The 15,343-nt window shown below is 34.0% G+C and overlaps 2 pseudogenes; one reads left to right on the top strand and one right to left on the bottom strand.

The window, feature by feature from the left end:
- Positions 1 to 362: 362 nt before the first annotated feature.
- Positions 363 to 6,646, top strand: LOC149529314 (FACT complex subunit SPT16-like; annotated as a pseudogene).
- A 1,057-nt stretch (positions 6,647 to 7,703) lies between these two features.
- LOC149529313 (glucan endo-1,3-beta-glucosidase 4-like) lies at positions 7,704 to 15,343 on the bottom strand (annotated as a pseudogene).

Here is a 15,343-nt window from a genome sequence, read left to right as displayed (position 1 = left end):
AAATCCGCCACACAAAATGGACATTTGGCGAGACCTCTTAAACCCTGCAGACCTTCCTTAAATGACCGTGTACTGCTAGTGACAGTGTTAACTGTGCAAAAGCCACGTATAGCATCTTTTCTGCCATGTTACGATATTGCTGCCGAAAACATTGCCATTTAAAAACTGCCTTTTTAATATAACATTTTCACAAAACCTAATGTATACGCCAATGACAATGGCCTTTATGTTTACCACCTTTTAAAAGAATCATCGTGGTCAACACAATACACAATCAACAGATTATGAACAAAAACCAGTACCAAAAGAAGATATAAAACTGTGTAAAGGCATCGATTCGCCATATTCTTCAAAGGGAAAGAATGTACACATTTATCATGATTATGGTAAAAGATTAAGAGAGAAGATTTGTTGTAAAGAGAAATAAATAAAGATATTAAAAATAGCAACCTTGACAATATCAGTATCACAAGAACAATAAATAAAGATATCAATGCAAAAATAGTTGATGAAATGTCAGAAGGCTACAAAATAATAGGGGGCGGATTTTAGACAGATACATGATGTGAAGGACAGTCCAGACATATTTCAAGACAATGTTAACAATAGTCTTCTAGTTAAGAGTAGCAAATTGTTAATAAAGAATAAACAACCAATCATCAATAGGCACAAGAATAGAGCATGATTGTTGTCAATGTTTCTCAGAAATAAAGATAAAGATTAATATTTGTGTGTAAAACACTCAACAATGATATGTTTAATATATACTGACCTTCCTTTGTTTGACTGTCAAAACAATCAAATTGAATCTTCCATACACAGGAGCTGTGACTGTCATTAACATGACTGTTTCTAGACCTGCACTCAGGCCTCAATATCTTCCAACGTGGGATGAATTTGAAAAATCACTTCCGTGAGAGTTCAGATAATTAGGCTCATAACGACATATAATTTTTTTGGAAAGATCCAACGGTTACATCAAAAGTGACATCCTCTGCACAGAGATTGATTTTTCTGTCAAGGAAACTCAGAAAATTCATTGTTACAGACTGTTGGGCATCAAAATACACAGTCCATTCATCATCATTCCATTCCAAATCAACTGCAGGTTAAAGTGCTTTGGATTTGCTTCTAAATGAAATAAGAAAACAAAATCCATGGGTAGAATTGCAAGATATTTATAAACCTTGCCAACTATTCTGATTCTGAGAGTTTGAAGTTAATTTCTGAAAAATTCACTCATTCTCACATTTTGAATCACGACAAAACTTCATACCAGATTTAACAGAAAGAGGATTCAATTCACTTAATTCCTCAATCAACCCCAAGTCATGAACAATCCAAATGGTGAGGAAAACAACGTGTAACCAGCAAAATAACAAAACAATCTTTTATTCCTCATACTCTTTCCAAACTCATCACCTATTTTATTTTTTTAAGTCATGAGGAAGAGACAAGAACTTGATACTCCATCAGCAGAAAAACTAAGCTCGAGCCCTTGGTTTGTTTTTACAAAGGGTTACTTTCTAATATTCTAGATTGATATCTAGTTGCAAGTAATTACTAATAGTTAAAAACTCATAACAAATCAGTAATGTCTTTCAGTAATGCGCCCCGCTGCCTTAATCTCTAACCACACTAATAATTGATAGTAGTTTGTTGTTTTTTTGCAATGTGTTGAACTTTTAGGAGAATATAAATGTTTAGAATTTGTTTGGAAGAATATAAAAGTTCTGAATCTATTGCAAAAAAGACAAGGAAGAAAATTCTAAGAGCATTGCACATTCATTAATAGAAGCTGTTCTATTTTATTGAAATATAATATCATATCATTTCATTTGCAATTGTAAACAAAGGGAAAATCTGTAACAAATATAGAGAACCTAGCACCAAACGCAGCATTGAAACCTTTCCACAAACTCCCTCAAAATTCATCAAACACTATTATAAATGCAGCCGCTCAACCTTAGATCAGATTAACACTCGCAAACACAAACATCTTCCCTTGAAGTCAAAAGCTAGCCCCTAGAAGGGTGCCTATTTTGATCTGATGGATTGTACAGAGAAAGCCATTCTTGATCCGCAGAGAGCAAAAGTAAAGTTGAAGGCTAATAATGTTGATATTTTCTACCACCCTATTTTTCAAAGTGGGGGAGAGTTTGATTTAAGGCCTGGTTCTATTAGCAAAGATGAATATATTTGCTATGATGCCACTGGTGTTTTTATTTGTGCAATTAGATCCAGATACAATACTTATTGCTCAAATGTGGAAAAGGACTTATTTGATCAATGCCAAATATTTTCAAGGCAAGGCCTACAAGGTTTTGTTGAAGGCACATGAAGAATCAATAAGTGCACTTAAGCCAAGAAACTCTGTTAGTGCTGCCTACAAGGTGGCAGCAGAGGTTGTTCAAAGAGATGGCTCTGAACTCTTACCTCACCTCACAAAGTCTATAGGAACAGGAATGGGGATTGAATTCCGGGAGTCTGGGTTGAGTTTAAATGCAAGAAGTGATAAAAGTCTAAAAGTGGGGATGGCTTATAATGTGTCACTTGGGTTTCAAAAATTTTAGTTGCATATAATAACCCAAAGAAACATAATTATTTATTGTTTCTTGTTGATATTGTGACTATTAAGGATGAAGGGTCTGAAAATGCAACTGGGATGAGCTCCAAAGTTACTGATGTTTCTTACTCATTCAATGAGGAAGAAGAGGAAGAAACGAAATCCATGCCCAAGGCTGAGGTAAGTGACATAGAACCAGGCTTCTCCAAGGCAACATTAAGATTTTGATAATCAGGAGATGACCAAGGAAGAGTAGCTTTGACAATACCAAGAAGAGCTTACAAAGTAAAAGAATGAGGAAACTACAAGAAGATCGGCTTGGGGAGGTGTTGGAACAGAGGATGTACATGGCTCCTCAAAGACATCTACTAAGATGGTCTCTTACAAAAATGTTGATGACATCCCCTTCTTAAGAGAGCTTATGATTCATGTGGATACCAAAAATAATGCAGTCCTGGTACCCATATATGGTATCATGGTTCTGTTCCATATACTTACTATCAACAGCATTAAAAGTCAACATAATAGAGGATATTCCTATATAAGGATAATTTCCAATATGCCAGGGACTGGTTTTAATGTCAAATTTACACCAGCAATAAAATTTCCTAGCAGTATATATGTTAAGGAAATTTCCTTCGGATCCAACGACCAACATCTTATCAACCAAGTTGTATAAATTATCAAGTCCCATAGATGATCTATAGAAATCAAGGAATCTGAAAGGGGTGAAAGAGCTCCACAGGTGATTCAGGAGAAACTTCAGCTTTTCAGTATTCAACCATGAGAGTAGAAGAAAGAGTTGATATCACATATCAGAATATTAAGCACGCAAAAGGAGATGATTACGTTGTGGGATTTCCATTTGCACAATCATATTATGGTAGGTAACAAGAAGAACATGGATGTCCAATTTTATGTGGAGGTGATGGATATGGTCCAAATAGGAGGGTCAAGAAGGTCTATATATGATCCTGATGAAGTTGAAGAAGAACATCAAGAAAGAGACAAGAATAATAAAGTTAATGCAGAGTTTCAATGCTTCGTAAAACGAGTAACAGAGCTATGGGAACAACCTCACTTGAAAGATTTTGTACTTGAGTTGGATATGTCATTTAGGGAGCTTGGTTTTCATGGAGTTTTTCCCAAAGAAACTATTTGTTTTGTTCCCACAGTTGGACTGTTTGGTGGAGTTGGTAGAGCCACCTTTGATAACTATCAACAAGATTGAGATTGTCACTCCTGAGAGTGTAGGGCTTTACTACCAGAAATTCATGAATTTTTTAATCATAAAAATCATGATTTCTCTTGTTAAAATCTCATCATATTTGTTGTATAAAACTTGTGATGGTCATGTGCGGATGATGACAGGTTGGGACATAGTCTACTCTAAAATGCCAGCTAGACCCGAATCACAACATGGTTTGTAGTTGTGGGTTATTATTTCTGCAAAAGACAAGATGTGAGTACCTTCTCAACTCAAAATTTGTAGAATATCAAATAACAACTTTTCCTTAAAAAATAGTACTTTCATGTTTATAATTGTATTGCTTTTGTGATGATCACTATTGAGCTTAAATATCAAGAAGCTCAAGGAAAAGACATGTCCAAAGTTGGGAAATATGGAGACTGCCATACCAGGAGAGGCTTTGGGCATGGGATCTCCTATTTATACTAGAACTCCCACAATGTATTGGGCATTGAATCTCCTAGGGATTTTGAAATAGAGGGAGATTTTGCAGTTCATCAAGATATTCCACTATTGAGCCTAAATATCAAGAAACTCAAGGAAAAGACATGCCCAAAGTTGGGAAATATGGAGACTGCCATACCAGGAAAGGCTTTGGGCATGGAATCTCTCATTTATACTAGAACTCCCACAATGTATTGGGCATTGAATCTCCTACGGATTTTGAAATAGAGGCAGATTTTTTACTTCATCAAGATATTCCAGAGAGTTGGGATGCATTTGTGCATGTGTTGGAAGGTGAGGCCACATTTGGTGCTCCAAATTCATCTATAGTGGGTTCTCATCATACACTTTTTTTGAGCAGTGGAGATGGGTTGAGTGTGTGGAATAACAATGTTAATAACAAGCCCTATAGGGTTGTAGTTGTCGAAGGGTGGGCATTAAATAAGCCAGTGGTCCACCAACTTCAATATTCATTTATCCAAGCAATAAATCATCTCCATGGATGGTTGTGGCCTAGTCTCCTTCATCTTGGAAATGAAGTAGAAAGATAATCAAGAAATTGTCCACCATTTATGCTCTTTGTGGGGAATGATAATAATTAATGAGATCTATTAGATTTCCACAATCCATGCTAATGCTTTTAGATTTCTAGATTTGATTGTGTATAGTTTTTTAACATCAACATTTCGTATCATAATACATGATCCATCATCAAGATGCTAGAGAGAAAAGAACATAAGATAGTAGAAAGTAGACCCATCAAACCTTAAAGGAGGCGGGGGGAGGGGAGGGGCTAGGGGAGGAGAGAGAAGGTACAACACAAAGTTGACAAGACCCACCTAGAACATCAATGAGAATAATAAACCAAGGAGGGGGAGATCTGAAAATAAATGGAGACAAGTCAAACAGATAAATTAAAAAATAAGTAAGCTTGTGTGTGTGTGTGTCTATAAATATACGTATATCTATGTATATAATTAATTTCAAAATAACAAGACAAGGTTGCCTCTAAGATCATTAAAAGCTTTAATTTAGTTGTCCAGTCTACACTAACAATTGATCAAGTATATAAATGACCAAAAACAAAAGAAAAAAATAGAAAACCTATCTAAGGAGCTAGAAAAAAAAAATTACTGCCTTGCATAATATAGAACATAAGTACTATGGTTCATATTCTTTACTTGCTAAGAAACATTTGATATTAGATTCCAGATATGAAATGGAGAAAATTGATCCATTCAAAGAAAAAGGAGATGAAATTGATGCATTAAGGAGGAAGTCATAAAATGAAAAAAATTGTATAGGAGATGAGTGAGAGTTTTTATAAACTGTTGTAAAACCCTCTATAATAGATTCGTTGCCAAGGGTTTAATCATATCTTTGATTTGAACCATTCAAAATATATGAAACTTGGGTATTGTAAAGTACATTCACCATTCTTTAAAACACATTTGGATTTCCATCAAAAGATTAAATTGCATGCAAGAAAATTGATTCCCTAGAAGGGTAAATGTTAGAAAACTGTCTATTTTAGCAATGTTAATAGTAAAAGTTTATCCACTGATTCTTGTTAAAATAATACTGGATTAATACATATGAAAGGTCTAAAATGGTAATAATGGTATAAATATGTAGAAGTGAGTGTTGGTACATTGAAAGTAAAGAGGGGGTGAACCCACAATATTGGGTACCACTTTTGGGGGATGAAGGAAATCACAAAATGATGAAAAATTCGCATATAGAATTTTACGTATGTTCACCTGAACGTGCTAACAATGTTCACGTGAACATAAAATAATTATATGTTCGCACAAACATATTGAGTTTAAATAAGGTATGTTCGCACGGACATACCTTGTTAATATGTTCATGCGAACCTATTTGTTTATTGGATTGAGAAGGTCAAATGGTGATCGTCATCCCAACAACAGTCAACCCAATCAGGGAAGATTTACAAGTGAATTGGTATAAGATTATTGTAATGTAAATGAGTGGAACACTTAGCACTTTTTACTTCTAGGTAATGCTCAGAGAGGTTCAATTCATATTCTCATAAGTGCAATGAGTTCTATGTAATGTCCCCTTCTAATTTCATTTTTGTAAATCATTTATTAAATGTTTTTTAAATAGGGGACAAAGAACCACATATATGTATCAATTTTTAAGCCACGGGAAATCTTAATTTTTTTTATATATGTGAAAAATAAGGGAGGAGGTAAAATGATACGCAATCAGAAAGTCATACGCGGCTGGTAAGACAAGAGGCATGTACGTTATTTGTGCAGGGTCCAGTTTTAGCAAGTCTCGCAGACCTGGCAAGGGCATGGAAAGTGGGAGAAAATTTACCAATTAGTGGAAGGAAAGACTGGGTTGATACCTGTGTGTGATTGAAGCTCAATCCAGTAACCAACATCTCAGACCAATGTTGTTCAATGGAGTTTGAAGTTGATGGAAGGAACAAGAGAGAACATAGTGTGCATCCAAGTTTGTTTACGCTTCAAACCCAGAGGTTGCCAAATAATGGTAGAGTATTCAAAGACTGTGAAGAAGAACAAAGTTACATGGTGTTGTTGAAAAATAGTACAAATACAGTTCAATTAGTGAAAGAGTGTTTCAAGAGAGATATTGATATTATGATGCATCAACATAGTGAGAAGTGGATATGTAAAAGATGCGACAATGAAAACTATGCAGAACATGATCAATGCTCACACAACCAATCGAGCACAAAGATCAGGTCATTTATAATTGTAAAATGATCAAATGGTGGCCAGTGAAAACAATAGTCATGTGGAACAATGAAATAAGAGAAATGTTTTTATATGAGATAATAATATTGATAGACACAATAAAGTGTTAAAATTGAGACCAAAGATATGTTGAAAATAATGATACAGAGAAATGGCTATGATCAGTGCAATGCAATATTACAAACAAAACCTCTAACCTCAAGAAGGTACACCATTTTCATGAGGTACAATGATATTATTGTCAATGTCATGAACGTGAGGAAAATGTATCTAGATGCTTCTACAATAGAAATAGTAAGATGAAATCAAGCAATGACTATGTCTATGACTCTTAAATTGATATGTGTCTTTTCTAAGATGTATCTAAAGTATTGACTTGGATATTAGATAGTATATTTCTATTTTCAAGTGTTGTCAGGTTAATTTTTTTAGATTGAATCTAACAACTCAAAGTGATCGTATGTATGCATTCACAATGAAAGCTCAAATGATTGGTCATTGAAATGTTGTTAATTTGGATGTCACCTCGTACCATCTAGTTTAAACAACATAGCACAAAAAGACTCTAATATTTTTTTCGAAAATTATTCGTATTATGTATTCTTTGGGTTACATTAGACATTGCCAAAGCAATTTAGTTTAGCAAATAAAAATTATCTATCTGTAGTTCAACTAACATAAGGATGAAAATGCTTTAGACTTTAGGACTGATTGGTGTAGTAACATGACTTGTTACTATTGTCATTGATGTAACTATTAGAATTATAGGCATGGTAATGCAAGTAGTGACAGGTGTATTTGAAGTAGTCTCCCTAATCAAAGAAGAATTTACTTATGCATCATTCCTTGTAGTGATGGATTTTATGTCTCAAAGTTTGATGGATGAGGGAGAGTGTTCTAGTCTACCCAACTCTTTATGTGGAGAACAACTCAAAGATCTAAATTTTACAAGCACTGTAACCATGTTTGTGCTATTGAAACCTTGAATAGGAATGTGAACCTAACTATGCTTGCTGATTAAAAAAAGATCTTCTCTAGAAGAACTCAAACAAAGAACATCTATGGCTATACAAATATCTTGACATTGAAGAAAAGTCATCACATTGGTGGAAGAAACTACTATCAAGTTACTAAGGTCTCCATTATGGGCATAGTTGGGGTTGATGACTGTGTTTACTACTAGGAAGGATCTAATTTCAGAGATAAAATGAAAAAGTGTATAAATTAGAACCTTCTTCAAATCCTTGGTGGAAGTTTTCGTACGCCCTAAAAATGGATCTTGAAGAAGAGAAGATGAAAGGGTTGTTGTAATCTTGATATGTTCATCTAAACTTACATCAGAAAGAGAAGAATAAATGGCTTTCATGGTAGACACCAGTGATGTTATTGCCTTTTTTTCCATCGATTCATGGCCAAATTTAATAGAAACTTTATAAGGGTAAATGGTCTGAATGTTACGACATTTTTCTTCATCTACAATGCTGCATGGAACTCTGATTTTCCAATATCCTCTATTTCCTTGTGGCTCAAACCAACAGTCACCTGAATCCCTATCATGGATAAAATTTCCAAAATAATGTGACTGGATTCCATAAGACTAACTTGACATATATCATGTTCGTTGAGCAGTTGTACCAACTTCTTAGGAAATAACAAGTCGTTGTCTCTTGGGTCATATGACACTCCAATAAAGGTTCCTGCTAAATCATACACAAAACACAAGTACAGTTCAACCAGCGCAAACTACAGAGAATTGTGACCGATAAAAACTTGTGATAACTATTGGTGCATTCATGTAATGTTATCTGTCAAGTGAAAACAAGAATAGCCCTTGAGACCTGAGATATTTCAGATTAAGTTCATAATGACTAAGTCTTGTAATAATAGATGAAATACAATAATAAATAGGATATTTTCTCCACAAAAAGTTAAATTATGATATTTCTATCAGAATTCAATAGTGCAGTTATCAAGTAAAACTCATCGACTTATGTTTAATGAATAGTGGCTCATATGAACCTATCTCTCATGAGAAATAATGGATGAAAAATCCATGGTTGAATGTGTTTGAGTTGGAATGGTACTAGAATGGGTATTACTTTACCTCTGTTAGAGTCACTTAGACGGAATGAGTGTTGTGCACCATACATTCTCATGAAAGAAAAAAAGTTATTGTGAGCTACTACTCATGAAACATGGATCAATGAGTTTGACTTAAAAATTATATAGTTGGATATTGACAGCAATATCTTAGCAATGTCATAATATGAAATATGTTAGAAACAGTCAAATCCACATCACCTGTTGTTAACAACCGATTAGAAACAGACTGCCTGTCAATTCCTATAAATTTGGTAATGGATAGAAATGACCTCCTTGATACTAGGTCATACAACCTTATCACCTTATCCTCTAGAATCATCTTCTCATCTCATGGGCTCTCTATAATAGAGGCCATTGCATAGCCTTGTAGCAATCAGTTTGTGAATAAAATTTGCTTCTCTCTTAAGTGTTTATTTCTGATTTTTTCATTGCCAAGTATTTGTGTTTATTTCAGATCTTAGTAAATCTTAGATCTTTTATTTTTATCATGGTATCAGAGCCAGGTTTAGCCAGGTTCAGCTAGAAATATTGCTAGAGCGTTTTGTTGAAAGAAAATATATTGCTGAAAATGGTTTGTTTGCAGGGCTGATATTTTTTTTGGAGTGATATTTGGTTGCAGGGCTGTTATGCTTTTGGAGTATTGCTAGATTTGTTTGAAAGCTGATTTTTTTGCAAACATGGGTTCTTCAAATGAAGTTTTGCCTATCTTTGATGGAAGTGGTTTTGCAAATTGGAAGATTGCAGTCAAGAATGCTTTAAGAGAGAAGGCTTTATGGAGGATAGTAAATAAAAAAATTGGAGAACCTCAACAAACTGATAAAGAAAAGGAGTTGTGGAAATGTAAGTTGGAGCAAGCTAGAGGTATTATTGGTAAAGCTTTGAGCTCCAATCTAAATAGAAGATTTGTTGATATTGATAACCCAATAGAGTTGTGGGAGACTTTAGAAAAAGAGTATAAAGATGCAGACATTGCTAGCATGTTTAGTATAGAAGAAAAATTGATGAATTTAGATCCATCTAATTTTGGAAAAATGTCTAATTACTTCAATGAAGTTACCTTTTTAAATGCTCAGCTAAAAAAAATAGGTGCTGAATATGCAAAAAAAGATTTTCAATTGATTGCAATGGTTGAAAGTAAGCTTCCCTAGCCATATAAAGTCTTTAAGGAATCAAGGAAAAGGGTTCTTCAACTAAATCCCAATACCCCCCAACAAATTTTTGATCAATTTTGTAAATTTGTTTTAGATGAAGAAGTTCAGCTTATTAAAGAAGGGCATATTAAGAAGAATCATGCATATACAGCCAAGAGTAATTTTTTTAGAAATGATGAAAAAAAGAATTGGAAAGGAAATAATAAATTTCGAAATAATAAAGGCTCTAACCATTTTTCTAGAAATGATAGTGCAGAAAAGCAAGCTGGAAGAAAGCCCTTTATTTGCAAGTATTGTGGAGGTGAGAATCACATGGAGAAGTTTTGTTTGAAGAAGAGGAACAATGAAAGGCAGCAATGTAAGCTCAAGCAAGAAAGGTTTAAGGATGGAAAGAAGGATAATCATAGTTTCATAGCTATCTCTTTAAAAAGACAACAGAAATCAAATGAGGAGGTAATTGCTACACCTAAGAGTAAATCTAGTGTTAAGGGGGGATACTTTGCTTCATATTCTAATAAAGAATGGATTTTAGATTCGAGGGCATCATCTCACATGACTGGGGATAGATCTTTGTTTATTGATTTTTATAAAGGGAAGAATTCAGATCAAGAAATCTCTATTGGCAATAAAATGAAACTTCCAATTTTAGGAACAGGAACTGTTAATGTAACCAATGGGTCTTTGAAAAATGTTTTATTGGTTGAAGGATTGGGGGTGAATCTTATTTCAGTATACAAAATAGTTCAAGCTGGATATGAGTTTGTTGTCAATACTAATCAAGTTATTGTTAGAGATAAAAAAGACCCAAGCAATATAAGTGCTATTGGTAGAGTTGATCATGAAGAGAATCTATTTAAATTTATGGGGTTTCTTGATAATAAACATATACTCTCTCATGCTTTTGTTGCTCAGACTGATTATATGTCACAACTTTGGCATGCTAGACTTGGACATTTAAATTATAGAAAATTACAAGATATGGTTAGAATATATATGGTAAGAGGATTAACAAAAATTTCAGCTTGTGAAGGTGTGTGTGAAGGTTGTGTGTTAGGGAAACATCATCGAGATCCTTTTAACCCAAGTAAAGCATGGAGAGCTAATCATCCACTACAAATCATTCATAGTGATTTATGTGAACTAGGATATCCTTCACTTTCAGGTGCCAGGTACCTTCTCACTTTTATTGATGATTATAGTAGGAGAGTATGGGTTTATTTTCTTGAAAAGGAAAAAGAAGTGTTTGAAGTGTTTCAAAAGTTTAAGGCATTAGTTGAAAATCAAAGTGGCAAAACAATTAAATGTTTAAGGACGGATAATGGGGGTGAATATTGCAATTATGCATTTAAGTCATTTTGTGAAAATTATGGTATTAAGGTGCAAAGAACAGTTCCTTATACTCCTCAACAAAATGGGGTGGTTGAAAGAATGAATAGAACTCTTTTAAAAATGGCTCGTTGTATGTTGCATTTTAAAAATTTGCATAATAAATTTTGGGGTTTGGCTATTTCCTGTGCTACACATATTATAAATAGAATCCCCACCAAAGCTCTCACAAATATCACCCCTGAAGAAGCATGGAGTGGTAAGAAACCTCACATTGGATATTTTAAAGTATTTGGGTGTATTGCCTGGGCACACATTCTTGATGCACAAAGGGAAAAGTTAGAACCAAAGATTCATAAGTGTTTGTTTATGGGTTATAGTGAAGAATCAAAGGCTTATAAGTTATATGATTTGACAACAAACAAGGTCTTTGTTAGTAGAGATGTGAAGTTTGATGAGCATTCACAACTTACAGTCACTCCTTCTTACTCTACAAAAATAAATGCTTCTCATTTTTCAGATATTTTAGGAAGAAACGGAGACAACATTGATGAGGATGAATTGTGCACTTCTACAAATGATAAAAATACTAGTGAAAATAACACAACTAATGCTTGTAATCGGACATTTTCTGCAGGTAGTGATGATGAAGAAGATGACTTTTCAGCTAGCCAAAAGACAAGGAGTGCTGAAGAAATATATAGGCAAGGCTCAAAGATCCAAAGGAGGATTGGTAGTACTCTCATGGCCAAAGTATTACAAGTCAATGACCCAAGATCATATGAAGAAGCTAGAGGGAAGAAAGAATGGGAGCAAGCTATGGAAGAAGAATATGATGCTTTGGTAAAAAATTAAACTTGGGAACTTGTGCAACTTCCCAAAGATTCAGACTGGGGAGGTGATATAGATGATAGAAAATCTACTGGTGGTTATATTTTTCAGCTTGGGTCAGGTCCAATTACATGGAGCAGCAAAAAACAAACTACTACATCATTGTCCTCATGTGAAGCAGAATATAGAGTAGCAAAAGAAGCTAGAAAGGAAGTAGTTTGGATTCGCAACCTTTTATTTGAGCTTGGTTTTGCAAAGAGTTCAGCTACTACTTTGTATTGTGATAATCAAAGTGCTATCCAAGTTGCAAATAATCCTATTTTTCATGCTTAAAAAAAAAAATTGAGATTGATGTTCACTATATTCGGGATCTTGTTCAAAAAAATTTTGTTAATCTCCAATTCTATCCAAGTGCAGACCAAGCTGCAGACATATTTACTAAAAGTATGTTTGAGGCCAAATTTCTGAAACTACGGAGCATGCTAGGCATGATTGAGGTGAACATTAAGGGGGAATAGTCATATAATGTTCCCCTCTCTCTTTTTATGTTGTAAATAGGTACCTAACAAGGCTCAAAGCCAGGACCTATCCTATCTATATTTTTAATTGTAATTTCTCCCACACATTATCATTAGTGGTAGAAATTAAGGGAGGATGTTAGAAACAGTCAAATCCACATCACCTGCTTTTAACAACCGATTAGAAATAGACTGCCTGTCAATTCTTATAAATTTGGTAATGGATAGAAATGACCTCCTTGATACTAGGTCATACAACATTATCACCTTATCTTCTAGAATCATCTTCTCATCTCATGGGCTCTCTATATATAGAGGCCATTGCATAGCCTTGTAGCAATCAGTTGTGAATAAAATTTGCTTCTCTCTTAAGTGTTTATTTCTGATTTTTTCATTGCCAAGTATTTGTGTTTATTTCAGATCTTAGTAAATCTTAGATCTTTTATTTTTATCAAAATATACATTAGGCTCTGCAAAATATGAAATAGTTGACTGTTAAAAATCTACGTGAATCAAATTGATAGGTATGAAGAATGTCTCTTTCTTATTTTAGGAAGGTGCATAAACCTTCTTACTCTATTTGTAAGCTCATCTCATTTTAAATTAAAAATACTACTAAAGAAATTGGAAAAGAAAAATGTTTTTAGAAAGTCTGAAATGTAGGGAGAATGGGCTATGTTTTCATCAGATTCAAAATCTCCAACTTAGTGTATATTGTTCGACATTAATTGGTCCCTTGGCGTGTGGATGGATGCATTTCCCATACTAACCCAAAAATCTTATCAAGGTCATCTAGATCATTATCGAATAATTCAATATAGAAAATGGTTGAAGCATGTGAAGACAAACTTCACTTTTATCCTTAATTCTAGTTTCTCAAGGAAATAAGTCTTGGTTTCAAAGCATAATAGACACTTCTTGTGTAAAGATCAAATCAACTAGGCTATTTCTAGGACAAGAAACATGTTATGTCACAAGCCCCCATTGATAATATATAGACAAGATCAGCTATATACACAAATATAAATGCAAATTCCCAAGAGAACCCAGATTAAAATATAAAAGAACAATACAAATCTATATGTGCTGTAAATCAAGTCAAAATAGTAAACTCACTAGAGCAAGAAAGAAGAGAAATAAAGAAGAGGAGACAAAGGTCAAGAAGGCATTGTGCTTCCATTCCACCATTAAAATCTGTTTATTCCCGTCGATGATAAAATTGTGATCCACACTCCAGAGTTACTGTGCAACTACATCTACAACAATTAAGGTGGGGTCTATGGAGCTTATCAAGGCCTTGTTTTTACTTCTTATATGGTAGTTATAGACACTCCCACCAAACTGAGATTTCATCCCGAGCAAACAATATGGGAAAATGGGTGGACAACACAAGTAATGCTTTTCTTAAGAGGGAGTGTTAATGGTTGGGAAGATTTACCTTTTCCAAGGGTTGTACTGCAATAGAATCATGTAAAGTTGAGGAATCAAACAAAAATAGACAAGGCTACTTCTTTAGGTTCCCTTAACGACTATTAGGCTCTAAATTGGGATATGTCATCAAATAATGCTGAAATATCCATTTAGCATCACTGATGTAATCTTGTGTCTTGGCTAAACAAAGGAGTAGACCTTGTGCAAACTTACAAATCCTAACACACAAATTCCAAGAATGTCATTCTAAAATGTAATTGAGTTGGATGCCTAAATGAACTCTAAAAAATAAATGCATCAATGTATCAATAATTTCCATCATTTTATTTTACATTGAATAAAATGATTCCAAATGGTTATGATGTTTGTACTTCAGAAAATTAGCATTTGTTATTTATTGTATTACTTACACTAGCATACCATTGAGCCATGAATCTTGCTAAAAGATCCTTTGGAGCCTTCCACATGAACACTCAACATCTCATTAGGGAGATCTCTAAAAGTTATTTCTTCAAAAGAGAGAGATATCAACCAGGATGTAATACCTGATTTTGTATTCGGAAGATGTTGAGCTCTTGAAATAGAGAGAGCATTTGTAGGGTAAGAATAGGCATTAATGATGTTAGAAGGAATCAAGATATCTTTTTGTAGATAAGAACTCATGAAGAATGTGGCTGGTTGATGGTTGTTAGTATAGTGGTTTATATAGTATGTTTTTTTATTTCATTTGCAAGGAAGAAGAAAAATATAGGCTTACATGACATACAAACACATTGCAAACTTAATCAATTTTATTGTAACAAACAGGTATAGTTTTAGTTCTTTCCTTGAGAAAAGATAGAAATTAAAACTGAGGATTCATTATGAGGTCAATGAACTACAATAAAGAGTGACTCCTAGTAACATTCCACATTTTAGTTTGGAATGGATACTATCCACATTAATAGAGAACTTAACATACCTTCTCTTAGCAT

Source organism: Cupressus sempervirens, chromosome 11 (genome assembly GCF_028749045.1).
Source record: "Cupressus sempervirens isolate cs-2001-9-10 chromosome 11, ASM2874904v1, whole genome shotgun sequence".
NCBI lineage: Eukaryota > Viridiplantae > Streptophyta > Pinopsida > Cupressales > Cupressaceae > Cupressus > Cupressus sempervirens.
Note: the sequence above shows the minus strand (reverse complement) of the source record. Positions and strands in the feature narration are given on the sequence as shown.